The following is a 12,305-nucleotide window of genomic DNA, read 5'->3' as shown; positions in this document are numbered from 1 at the left end:
GGAGCCTATAAGATTAAAAGCACCTCATATAGTGCACCCTTCTTCACTGTTAGTTCAGCAGAACTAATTTTTGTAGACTTCTAATCCCACAAGGTTCCATTAAACCCGAAAGGCAGCAGACCTCCTTTCACGCTATGTGATGTATGACAGGAAATGATATTCCGCAGACTGGCATCCTGCTGAGCTGGGAATGCTCGGAGTTCCTGAGTTATCTGGGTGCAAGCACCATTAGTTGATTCTGTAGTGGTTATGATAGATTATAATTTAAAGCATTCTCCTGAATTATTTTTCTCTGCAGCTGATGTGTCGCACTTATGTGGGATTAGTCTACTTCCATAGGCCCTGGTCTTATGCCTACAATTTTTCTTTTCAGGTACTTTTTTACATTGGGTCTAAAGAATTTTCTCTGGAAACGACAGATTAACACCATCTATTTGTCTCCATCACATGCATTCAATTTTTTGAAGCAAGAATGAGGAATGATGTAATATACTTTTTAGATTTCTCTTGTTCAGTCTCTGGCTGAATGATAGAAAATCAATATATATTACTCCATTCATGCTAAACAGCAATCTGCAGCACCTGCAGCTGCCTCAACAGTGACTGCATCTGATAGTATGTAGTCGCTGTTCAGCCAAGAATTTTCTACTTGACTCGATTTTTGAATTAAAGCGGAGCTCCAGGCTCCTTCAAAAAAAAAAATTAAGTCAGCAGCTATAACAGTCCCGGGGCATGATGGGACTTTGGCGTAATAAGGGGCGGGGTCACCGGGTGACATCACCCAGTGACCACTCCCCATCCCTATATAAGTCGTTGCGGACCGCGCACACGGCATTACAGTGGGAGAGAGCGTCGTGTCAACATCAGAAGAAGAGAAGAGGGAATAAGACGGCGGAGAAGACCGGGCCACCACTAGCAAAAGAGCGGCAAAAGAGCAGAAGATAGCGGAGGAGCCTGGCAGAAGAACCAGAGAGCGGGAGAAGACACTGGAGACCGGGAGAAGAGGCCAGAGAGCGGGAGAAGACACTGGAGACCGGGAGAAGAGGAGAGAGAGCGCGGAGAAGAAGGAAGAGACCGCCGAAGTCTAATGAAGACCCCCGGAGCTGACTAATAAACTACTTTAAAAACCTGTGTAGTGTGTTTTATTTTTGACACTTTTGACGATGTACCCCATACTCATTCACATAGAGTGGGGGGCCTGGATCTGGGAGCCCCCCTTATTAAAGGGAGCTCCTGGATTCCGATAAGCCCCCAGCTCGCAGACCCCAACAACCAAAGGCCAGGGTTGTCGGGAAGAGGCCCTTGTCCTTATCAACATGGGGACAAGGTGCTTGGGTGTGGGGGGGGCCGCAGGGTGCCCCCCTGCCCCAAAGCACCCCCCCATGTTGAGGGCATGCGGCCTGGTACGGTTCAGTAGGGGGGGCGCTCGCTTGTCCCCACCCCCTTTCCTGACCGGCGGGGCTGCGTGCTCGGATAAGGGTCTGGTATGGATTGGGGGGGGGGGGACCACGCCGTTTTTTCGGCGTAGGGGTTTCCCTTAAAATCCATACCAGACCGAAGGGCTTGGTATTGTCTGAGGGTTGAACCCCACATCATTTTTTTTTCATTGTGGCCGGGTCCCCCTTCATCCTCAGCACACAAGTCGCACCGCAAGTCGGATCATAATGATCCGAGTTCTGATGCGACTTCTAATCAAATCAATGGGCTCCCATAGGGAACCATTGATTTTGAATAGAGGCAGAGAAATGCGGTTAAAAGCTAGCGCCGCTAAACGTGCATTGACGGCAATGCAAAACGCTGATAAAATCGCGTTTTTAAAGCAGCGTTTTCCTGCTAGCAATCCGACGTTCAGAACGGCCGTTTATGAGCTCCACCCCACAGTGTGTCTTTTCTGCATTAAAAATCCTGCCTGTTCCCAAACTTTTTATTTATTTTTATTTTTTTCCTGAGTTCCACATTAAGTAAGGTTTTAGTAAAATTCCAATAACCATTGAACAATGTTTATATTTTTGTGCAAGGTATTTCATATAGTAATGTTCCTTACAGCCCAACTTTTTTTATATTATTTTCCTTATTGATGAGTTGGAGAGACGTCTTAACTTGTTTTTATTGTTTTGTGTCCCTGATAAATCTCCTGACCCGGTAATCCACTGGTACAGGGATCTCTCCAGCAGTTTTGGCTGACATTTCACTTTAAATCTGGATTTACTTTATACTTGGTGTTGTGCATTGTTTTTCTTGGAATGATTGCTTTCACACAGAATATTATCTTTCTAAGTCTGTAGTCTTTGAATGTTGGCTTGAAGGGTTCTCCCCATTAATCTCAACATGCTGCTGAGTTTGACAATGTTTGAGAAACCCCACAGGAGCACACTACTATTATTCTAAACTGTCGCTGAACTTGAGGTGTTTATATGTTCAGATTTCTGGGGACCTTTTGGTGTAAAGCCAGGTCTTGGAACTCATTAAAGGGTCACCCGGTTGGAGTTGAGGAAGAGGTTGCATCCCCTTCTCTCTCTACTTCAAGCATTGTTCAGCTTGAGATGTGACTAAACATTGTAGTGCTAAGTTTTCAGTATTGCTGCCCATGGCTGTGTGCATTTAACCGGCATCACAAGATTCAAATAAATTATTGAATGTTGGTGCCAATTATAAAAATTTTGTTCTAACGGAAATCGGTCACGTTTTTTGATGTTTATCGGCATTTTAAAATGTTATGAAAAATATCTACTGTGCTAAACAATACAGTAAATAATGGCGCTAAAGTAACTAGCATAAACTTGTACACATCACCCAGTGAATAAAGAAAAGGTCAATCCAAAAAAGTCATAGTCCTCAAAAAATGAAAATTCAAATGTTCAATATAATTGTCAATAAGGGATCCTGTTTAGCAGACTCATCCAAACCACCACATGCAGATTGTGACACCGCTCCCCTTGAGGTGTCAACTCACCAGATATAATTGCCTTACACTCTCATGTTCGGCAAAAAAGCTTCAACCCCTTAAGAGTTACATTTGTTCATCTCGATCTCCAATCCTTAGTGGTGATCTCTCGGACAATCCACGTGTAAAACAAAAATATACTACAATACTTCAATAGTGCAGTAACGTTTGACCAAATTTATTAAAAATAGTTAAAACCTTTAAACATTACACTCACATTATGTACATAATATACACGAATGTAAGGATCTCATGCAGCAGCATAAGACTGGCAGATCGCAGTCACGGCAGACCCAGCATATGATAGGCAGTGGCTCACCCACACCAAAATCGTCTCCGCCGGAACGTCACTTCCGGTATCGCATCTTGTGTCACTCCTGGTTGCTGTACAGCCACGACTGACGCGTTTCATTATTCCGACTTCATCCTTGTGTGGGTGTAGTTGGAAAGACGAGACGACCTCCTGAGTCCTGACATGTGGCCATTGCGGCATCGGCAGACGTTCCCATCAATCATCGCGATATTTCATCACTAGCCGATTTGCAAGGACTCCTGGGATACATGACGCCGCTATCCCAGGAGTCCTTGTGAATAGCCTAGTGACGTAATTGCCTAGGTGGGGACTGCCGTGCAGGAGAAAGAAGATAATAAAAAAAAAAGAAAGAATTTCCTTTGCAGAAAGGATGCTCACAGGAGATACAATAGAGGGGAAGTGTATAAAATGGGTGGAACGCCGCTTTAAGGTGTTTTAGGTCTCAGGTTTATGTGCTTTGCATTAGGGCAGCCAATTTTAAATAAGGTGGTAATGTATCACAGCTCACCTAAACTGAATCTGACCCTTTTTCTTTTTTTGTTTATCATTGCAGTGTACCACAATGCATGATAGTGCGTCACCTGTGTTGTGTGCCGCAACAAGGTGCGTCACTTCAGTGGGCTGAGGTGTATTTTGAAATAATTGGCACCACTGCGCACTAAACGTGTATGGTATTGTGTGTACATTACGGCTGTGCAAAGTTGTGACGCTGGCTTTAATCAATGCTTAAAATCTGCATGGCACTGTATTAAGGAATGTCAGCACCAGAACCTAGTTTTTTTTTCACAAACTTATTAAAGTTTAAATAAAATCGGAGGCAATAGGTTTGGTATATACCCATGACAATAATGTTTTGTATAGTCTTCACAAAGAAGTATATACAGTGGATATAAAAAGTCTATACACCCCTGTTAAAATGTCAGGTTTCTGTGATGTAAAAAAATGTGACAAAGATAATTTCAGAATTTTTTTTCCACCTTAAGGCCTCATGTACACTGCTGCTGGTAAACGGATTTTCAGAGGCAGTTGGCTGCTTTTTTCAGCTGCCCCTAAACTCATCCAATGTTATCTTATGTGTACATGTACACAGGTTCGTTTAATGTCGTTTTTAGGCAGTTGCGTTTAGAGGCTTTTCTTTGAAGGCAAAAAAATGAGTTCAGACACTGAAGTTTCCAACGTTTCAGATGCAAAATGCCGCTAAACCGCGTTTTGCCACAATTTTGTTTATAAGTGTTTTTACAGGTGCCCTATTTTTTAACATTACAAAACTTAAAAATGATAGCAAATGATGAAAAAACACATTTTTTTTTTTTTAAACTTGTAATTGCTTGCTATGCTTCATAGACCATTTATATACCCCTAATGAGCATGATCCAATCCAATACACCACTAGGATTGCTGTTAGCCAAAGTATAATTGGAATTTGACCTATATGTTAGATTTCAACCAGATGACCCCCACCATTGAGCTTCACCCCCGACGTGATCAAACATAGCTGCATGAAATTTAGGGTTAAGGTTTCCCATTAGGGTTTCCCACTAGGGTTATGGTTAGGGTTTTCCCCTTGAAGAACATGTAAAGGATAGGGTTTCCCATTAGGGTTAAGAGGTTATGGTTAGGGTTTTCCCCTTGAAGAACAAGTTAGGATTTACGGTTAGGGTTTCCCATTAGGGTTAGGGGGGGTTAGGGTTTTCCCCTTGAAGAACAAGTTAGGGTTTCCGGTTAGGGTTAGGAGTTGGGGTTTCTCATTAGGGTTAGTGGGTTATGGTTAGGGTTTCCGGTTAGCGTTAGGGTTATTTAAAAATATTTAAAAAATTGCAATTAAAATTTGCATAAAAAAGACAAAATAAATTTAAAAAAATTAAATTACATATACAGCTTATAAAAAGGTAAAATAAATATATACTAATCGATTGCAATTTAAAAATTAAATATAATAAAAAATTAGCATTTTTTTTTTCCCTCACATATGCTCATTATGGGATCCATAGTGAAAGCACTGAAATTGAGGTAGATACAAGTACACTGCTGCTCTCTCAGCTGCTGCTACTCACTCTGGTCTCACAGAATGGCTGAAATAGTTAAATAATGCTGTTTTTGGGCTTTGGGAAGGTCCTATGATGTTATCTTAAATATACGCTCCTAGACGCAAACGCGGCAAAATGGGCGTTTTTAAATGCCGCTTTGAAGCTGTCAAAAAATTTGTTCAGAGGAGGTTGCCTCAGCGTCCCGTGTCCATGAAGCCTAATGCCGCGTACACACGGTCGGACTTTTCGTCTACAAAAGTCCGACAGCCTGTCCGACAGACTTCCGGCGGACTTTCGGCGGACTTGCAGCAGACTTTCTAACGAACGGACTTGCCTACACACGACCACACAAAAGTCCGACGGATTCGTACGTGATGACGTACACCGGACTAAAATAAGGAAGTTCATAGCCAGTAGCCAATAGCTGCCCTAGCATGGGTTTTTGTCCATCGGACTAGCACACAGACGAGCGGATTTCTGGGTCCGGCGTAGTTACGACGTAAAGATTTGAAGCATGTTTCAAATCTAAAGTCCGTCGGATTTGAGGCTGAAAAAGTCTGCTGAAAGTCCGGAGAAGCCCACACACGATCGGATTACCAGCCAGCTTTAGTCCGTCGGCGCCCGTTGGACTTTTGTAGACGAAAAGTCCGACCGTGTGTACGCGGCATAAGGCTTCATGTACACTGCTACTGGTAAACGGAGGTTTAGGAGCAGTTGGGTGTTTTTTTTTCAGCTGCCCCTGAACTCTCCTCTATTATCTTATCAGTACATGTACACAAGGTCATTTATAGTCGTTTCTAGGCAGTTGAGTTTAGAAGCATTTTTTGGAAAGCAAAAAAATGCATTCAGGACGGATGTTCAGAGGCATTTGAAATGGCAAATTCCTGTAACAGCTTGTAAACACGGTAACTCGCATTTTGGGCAATTTGCAAAGAAAAAAATACACGCTTCTAAGCGCAAACGCGGCATGTTAGTTAAATCGTTCAGGAGAGGTTTTAAAACGTCCCGTGTACATTAAGACCCCTTTTACACTGAGCCGTTTTTCAGGAGCTAAAGGGCTAAAAATAGCGCCTGTAAAGTGCCTGACAAACGCCTCCCTTGCAGCTCCAGTGTGGAAGCTCAAGTGCTTTCACACTGGGGCGCTGCGCTGGCAGTACGTTAAAAAAGCTCCTCCGCCACCCCTGCCCATTAAAATGAATGCGCCTGCAAATCGCTTTGGCAGCAGTGCTACATGGGCGCATTTAACCCTTTAGCCACTAGCGGGGGTTAAAAGTGCCCCACTAGTGGTGCCGTTAAAACACAGCTAAAAATAGCGACGCTTTACCGCTGACGCTGCCCCCGCGGCTCAGTGTGAAAGGGCTCTAAGCTTTAATGTGACCTATAAACTGTACAACTCAGTTGAACAACAAACTGAAATCTTTTAGGTGGAGCTAAGTAAAAATAGAAAACTAACATAATATGATTGCATAAGTGTGCACACCCTTACACTAATACTTTTGTTGAAGCACCTTTTGATTTTATTACAGCACTCAGTCTTTTTGGGTATGAGTCTATCAGCATGGCACATCTTGATTAGGCAATATTTACCCACTCTTCTTTGCAAAAGCACTCCAAATCTGTCAGATTGCAAGGGCATCTCCTGTGCACAGCCCTCTTCAGATCACCCCACAGTAGAGCTGCACAATTAATCATTAAAGAATCGAAATCGCGATTCAACTCTCCTCACGATCTTAAAACAGCATTCCCGGATTCTATGTAACAAGTGCAGTGAGTTCTCTGCTCACTTCTGACAAAATAAATCCAGGCAGCCTGCCAAGTTTATCACAACATCGGAGATAAAAAGAAACATTGTAACATGTAGTTCTTTAGATCAAAGGAATGAACTTCCGTCTGTAAATGAGGTCAGTTTAACCACTTAAGGACTAAACCTTTTTTCTGACACTTGTTGATTACAAGTTATAAAATCATTATATTTTGCTAGAAAAGTACTTGGAACCCCCAAACGTTTTGTATATACAGTGGGGATCGAAAGTTTGGGCACCCCAGGTAAAAATGTATATTAATGTGCATAACGAAGCCAAGGAAAGATGGAAAAATCTCCAAATGGCATCAAATTACAGATTAGACATTCTTATAATATGTCAAAAAAAGTTAGATTTTATTTCCATCATTTACACTTTCAAAATTACAGAAAACAAAAAAATGGCATCTGCAAAAGTTTGGGCACTCTGCAGAGTTAATATCTTGTACTGCCCCCTTTGGCAAGTATCACAGCTTGTAAACGCTTTTTGTAGCCAGCCAAGAGTCTTTCAATTCTTGTTTGAGGTATCTTTGCCCATTCTTTCTTACAAAAGTCTTCCAGTTCTTTGAGATATCTGGGCTGTCTGTCACGCACTGCTCTTTTAAGGTCTATCCATAGATTTTCAATAATGTTGAGGTCAGGAGATTGTGAAGGCCATGGCAAAACCTTCAGTTTACGCCTCTTGATGTAACCCCCCGTGGATTTTGAGGTGTGTTTAGGATCATTATCCATTTGTAGAAGCCAGCCTCTCTTTAACTTCAGCTTTTTCACAGATGGCATCAAGTTACCATCCAAAATTTGTTGAAATTTTATTGAATCCATTATTCCTTCTACTCGTGAAATGTTCCCTGTGCCACTGGCTGCAATACAACCCCAAAGCATGATTGATCCACCCCCACGCTTAACAGTTGGACAGAGGTTCTTTTCATTAAATTCTGTGCCCTTTCTTTTCCAAACGTACCTTTGCTCATTCCGGCCAAAAAGTTCTATTTTAACCTCATCGGTCCACAGAACTTGTTTCCAAAATGCCTCAGGCTTGTCTGTTCATTTGCAAAGTTCAAACGCTGATTTTTGTGGTGAGGACGTAGAAGAGGTTTTCTTCTGATGACTCTTCCATGAAGACCATATTTGTACAAGTATCTCTTTATAGTGGAATAGTGTACCACAACTCCAGTGTCTGCCAGATCTTTCTGGAGGGATCGTGCAGTCAAACGTGGGTTTTGAATTGCTTTTCTCACAATCCTGCGAGCTGTTCTGTCTGATATTTTTCTTGGTCTTCCAGATCTTGCTTTAACTTCCACTGTTCTTGATGACTGCCAATTCTTAATTACATTTCGAACAGAGGATATTGACATCTGAAAACGCTTTGCTATATTCTTATAGCCTTCTCCAGCTTTGTGAGCGTCAACTATTTTCAGTTTCAGTTTTCTAGACAACTGCTTAGAAGAACCCATGGTGCTGATTGTTGGGGCAAGGTCAGATGAGTCTGGCAATTTAAAACCTTTAAGATTGACATCACCTGGTCTTCCCAGACGATGATTGAGAACAATCCATGACACTGGCCGGTCTCAGCTTTGCAAAGGGGGCAGTGCATGCTATAAATTCTGCAGGGTGCCCAAACTTTTGCAGACACCATGCAGACACAAGTGTAAATGATGTAAATAAAATCTAACTTTTTTTTACATATTATAAGAATGTCTAATTTGATGCCATTTGGAGATTTTCCCATCTTTCCTTGGCTTTGTTATGCACATTAATACACATTTTTATCTGGGGTGCCCAAACTTTCGATCCCCACTGTGTATATATATGTACACACACACACACTCCCTGACAAAAGTCTTGTCGCTTCAATTGGTGTTAGAAATGGCTCATATGAAAAGCTAAAGCCCTCCCAAATAATGTTTAATGCACTGAAATAAATTAGTTTCACTGAAAAAAGATTTATCATTTAATCAAGACAGACAGGTCAAATTTTGGCAAGACAAAAGTTATGTCGCCTATACAGAAATTGAACAACTTTACTGAAAATCCAAAAATATGTCAGCAAATTAAGTAGTGGTGCTGTGAGATCCAAATTTAATATCTTGTATGACTTCCATGAGCTTGAAGGATAGCATCCATGCGGTTTGGCAAGGATTCATACAATTTATTGATGAAGTCATCAGGAATAGCAAAGAAAACAGTCTTGCATGCCTCCCAAAGTTCATCAATATTCTTTGGTTTTGTCTTCCATGCTTCATCTTTCATCCTACACCACATATGCTCAATGATGTTCATGTCTGGTGACTGGAGATGGAAGTATGCGATGGAGCACCATCCTGCTTTAAAATTTGGCCTTTTTTATGGTTGGGAATATGTTGCCTTCCACCCTGCAGATCCCTCGCACACCCCCATACTGGATGTAACCCCAGACCATGATTTTGCCTCCACCAAACTTCACTGTTTTCTGGGTAAATCTTGGCTCCATGTGGGTTCCAGTAGGTCTCCTGCAATATTTGCAGCGACTGTGGTGTAATTCAACAGAAGATTCATCTGAAAAATCCACCTTCTGCCACTTTTCCAGAGTCCATCTATTTAGCAGGCTGTGGCCTTTGGCAAATGCCACATGGTTTTTCAATTGTCTTTTGTGTAGTGCTGGCTTATGGGCACTGATTCGACCATGGAGGCCATTTTGGAGACAGAATCTGACAAACTGTTCTGCTTGACACAGGAACTTCAGGTGACCAGGTCTCGTGGAGCTCTGCTGCAGTGGAAAATGGGCTGGCCTTGGATTTTCGAGCCAACAAGCGGTCCTCTCGAGCAGTTGTCTTGCGGGGTCGGCCTGACCTGGCCTTGTCCAAAATGTCTCCAGTCTCTTCAAATCTTTTTTTATCCTCTGAACTTGAGGCTGAGACACATTGAAGGTGTCTGCCACATCAGCCAGTGGATCTGGTCTTCAGCCTCTTGATAATCAACACTTTAGTCTCCGGGTGAATCTTAGGCATATTTGCAGAGGTCTAGTTGCAGTTGAGAAGGTCTAGTGTACTGGTGGTCTTTTTATACACACCTGAGACCTAATTGATCCATTATTAGTCACAGGTGAAGCTCATATAACAAGGTGACAACACTTATGTCTTGGCAAAAATTAACTCAATGGGCTTTACCAGGCTGTGAATATTAGAATACTTTTTGTCCGTTTCGTTTTGCACTGAAACATTATTACAAAAGCTGTTGGGATTAAAATGACCCATTTCTTGTAACAAAATCTTGATTAGAAATATATTTTAGCGGCACTTCAGGTCAATTTGTACACAAGTGACAAGACTTCAAGACTTTTGTCAGGGACTGTGTGTGTGTGTGTATATATATATATATAATTTCATTTTTAGCAGAGACCCCAGAGAATAAAATGGCAGTTGTTGCAATATTTTAGGTTTGCGCAGCAGTCTTTCAAACGCAATTTTTTGGAAAACATACACTTTAATGAATTTAAAAAAAGCAACTAAACCGTAAACTTAGCCCATTTTTTTTGTATAATGTGAAGGGTGATGTTACGCCGCGAGAATCATAATCTTTATTCTAAGCAAAAAAATCATGATTCTCATTTAGGCAGAATCGTGCAGCTCTACCCCACAGAATTTCAATCAGATTGAGGTCTGGGCTCTGGCTGGGCCATTCCAGAACTTTAATCTTCTTCTGGTGAAGCCATTCCTTTGTTGATTTGGATGTATGCTTTGGATCCCTGTCATGCTGAAAGATGAAGTTCCTCTTCATGTTCAGCTTTCTAGTAGAAGCCTGAAGGTTTTGTGACAATATTAAGTGGTATTTGGAACTATTCATAATTTCCTCTACCTTGACTAAGGCTCCTGTTCCTGCTGAAGAAAAACAGCCCCAAAGCATGATGCTGCCACCACCATGGTTCACTGTGGGTATGGTGTTGTTTTGGTGATGTGCGGTGTTGTTTTTGCGTCAAACATACCTTTTGGAATTATGAACAAAAAGTTCAACCTTGGTTTCATCAGGTCATAACACATTTTCCCACATGCTTTTGGGAGACTTCAGATGTGTTTTTGCAAAATTTAGCCGGGCTTGGATGTTTTTCTTCATAAGAAAAGGCTTCCGTCTTGCCACTCTACCCCATAGCCCAGACATATGAAGAATATGGGAGATTGTCACATGTACCACAGCGCCAGTACTTGCCAGATATTCCTGCAGCTCCTTTAATATCGCTGTAGGCCTCTTGATAGCCTCCCTGACCAGTTTTCTTCTCGTCTTTTCATCAATTTTGGAGGGATGTCCAGTTCTTCGTAATGTCACTCTTGGTGTGCCATATTTTCTCCACTTGATGATGACTGTCTTCACTGTGTTCCATGGTATATCTAATGCCTTGGAAACTCTTTTGTACCCTTCTCCTGACTGATACCTTTTAACAGTGAGATCCCTCTGATTCTTTGGAAGCTCTCTGCGGACCATGGCTTTTGCTGTAAGATGCGACTAAGAAAATGTCAGGAAAGACCTACTAAAACAGCTGAACTTTATTTGGGGTTTAAATGATGGCAGGTGTACTGACTCCTATTTAACATGAATTTGAATGTTATTGCTTAATTCTAAACACGGCTACATCCCCAGTTATAAGAGGGTGTGCATACTTATGCAACCACATTGTTTTAGTTTTTCATTCCCCCCCTAAAAGATTTGTTTGTTTTTCAACTGAGTTGTTCAATTTATAGGTCACATTAAAGGTGGAAAAAGTTCTGAAGTGATTTATCTTTGTCTCATTTTTTTACATCGTAGAAACCAGACATTTTAACAGGGGTGTGTAGACTTTTTATATCCACTGTACATTAGTATGTTACATCTCTACAAAATATAATCAGGTGTATTAAACAAAAATACAATAACATAGGGTACAAAATGGGTACCACATGTAAAAAAAAATTTAAAAAATGCTGTAATGTCCCAACAATAAGGTACTGAGGTTAGAAAAAAGGACCGCATTGTTAGACCCCATTCACACAGGGGCAACACGACTTGCAGGTCGCCTCAGCGAGGCGACCTGCAAACGACTGCCCGGGCGACTTGCAAAACGACTTCTGTATAGAAGTCTATGCAAGTCGCCCCCGAAGTCGTACAGGAACCTTTTTCTAAGTCGGAGTGACTTGCGTCGCTCCCCTTAGAACGGTTCCATAGCACAGAACGGGAGGCGACTTGTCAGGCGACTAGGTCGCCTGACAAGTC

The 12,305-nt window shown here is 41.8% G+C and overlaps 1 protein-coding gene across 1 annotated transcript in view; it reads left to right on the top strand.

Annotated features, from left to right (window-relative positions):
- The window catches only part of LOC141141270 (septin-2A), a gene marked incomplete in the record, with an annotated part of 193,089 nt that overhangs the window by 38,876 nt on the left and 141,908 nt on the right, over nucleotides 1-12,305 (top strand).

This window comes from Aquarana catesbeiana, linkage group LG01 (assembly GCF_042186555.1).
Source record: "Aquarana catesbeiana isolate 2022-GZ linkage group LG01, ASM4218655v1, whole genome shotgun sequence".
Taxonomy (NCBI): Eukaryota; Metazoa; Chordata; class Amphibia; order Anura; family Ranidae; genus Aquarana; species Aquarana catesbeiana.
Note: the sequence above shows the minus strand (reverse complement) of the source record. Positions and strands in the feature narration are given on the sequence as shown.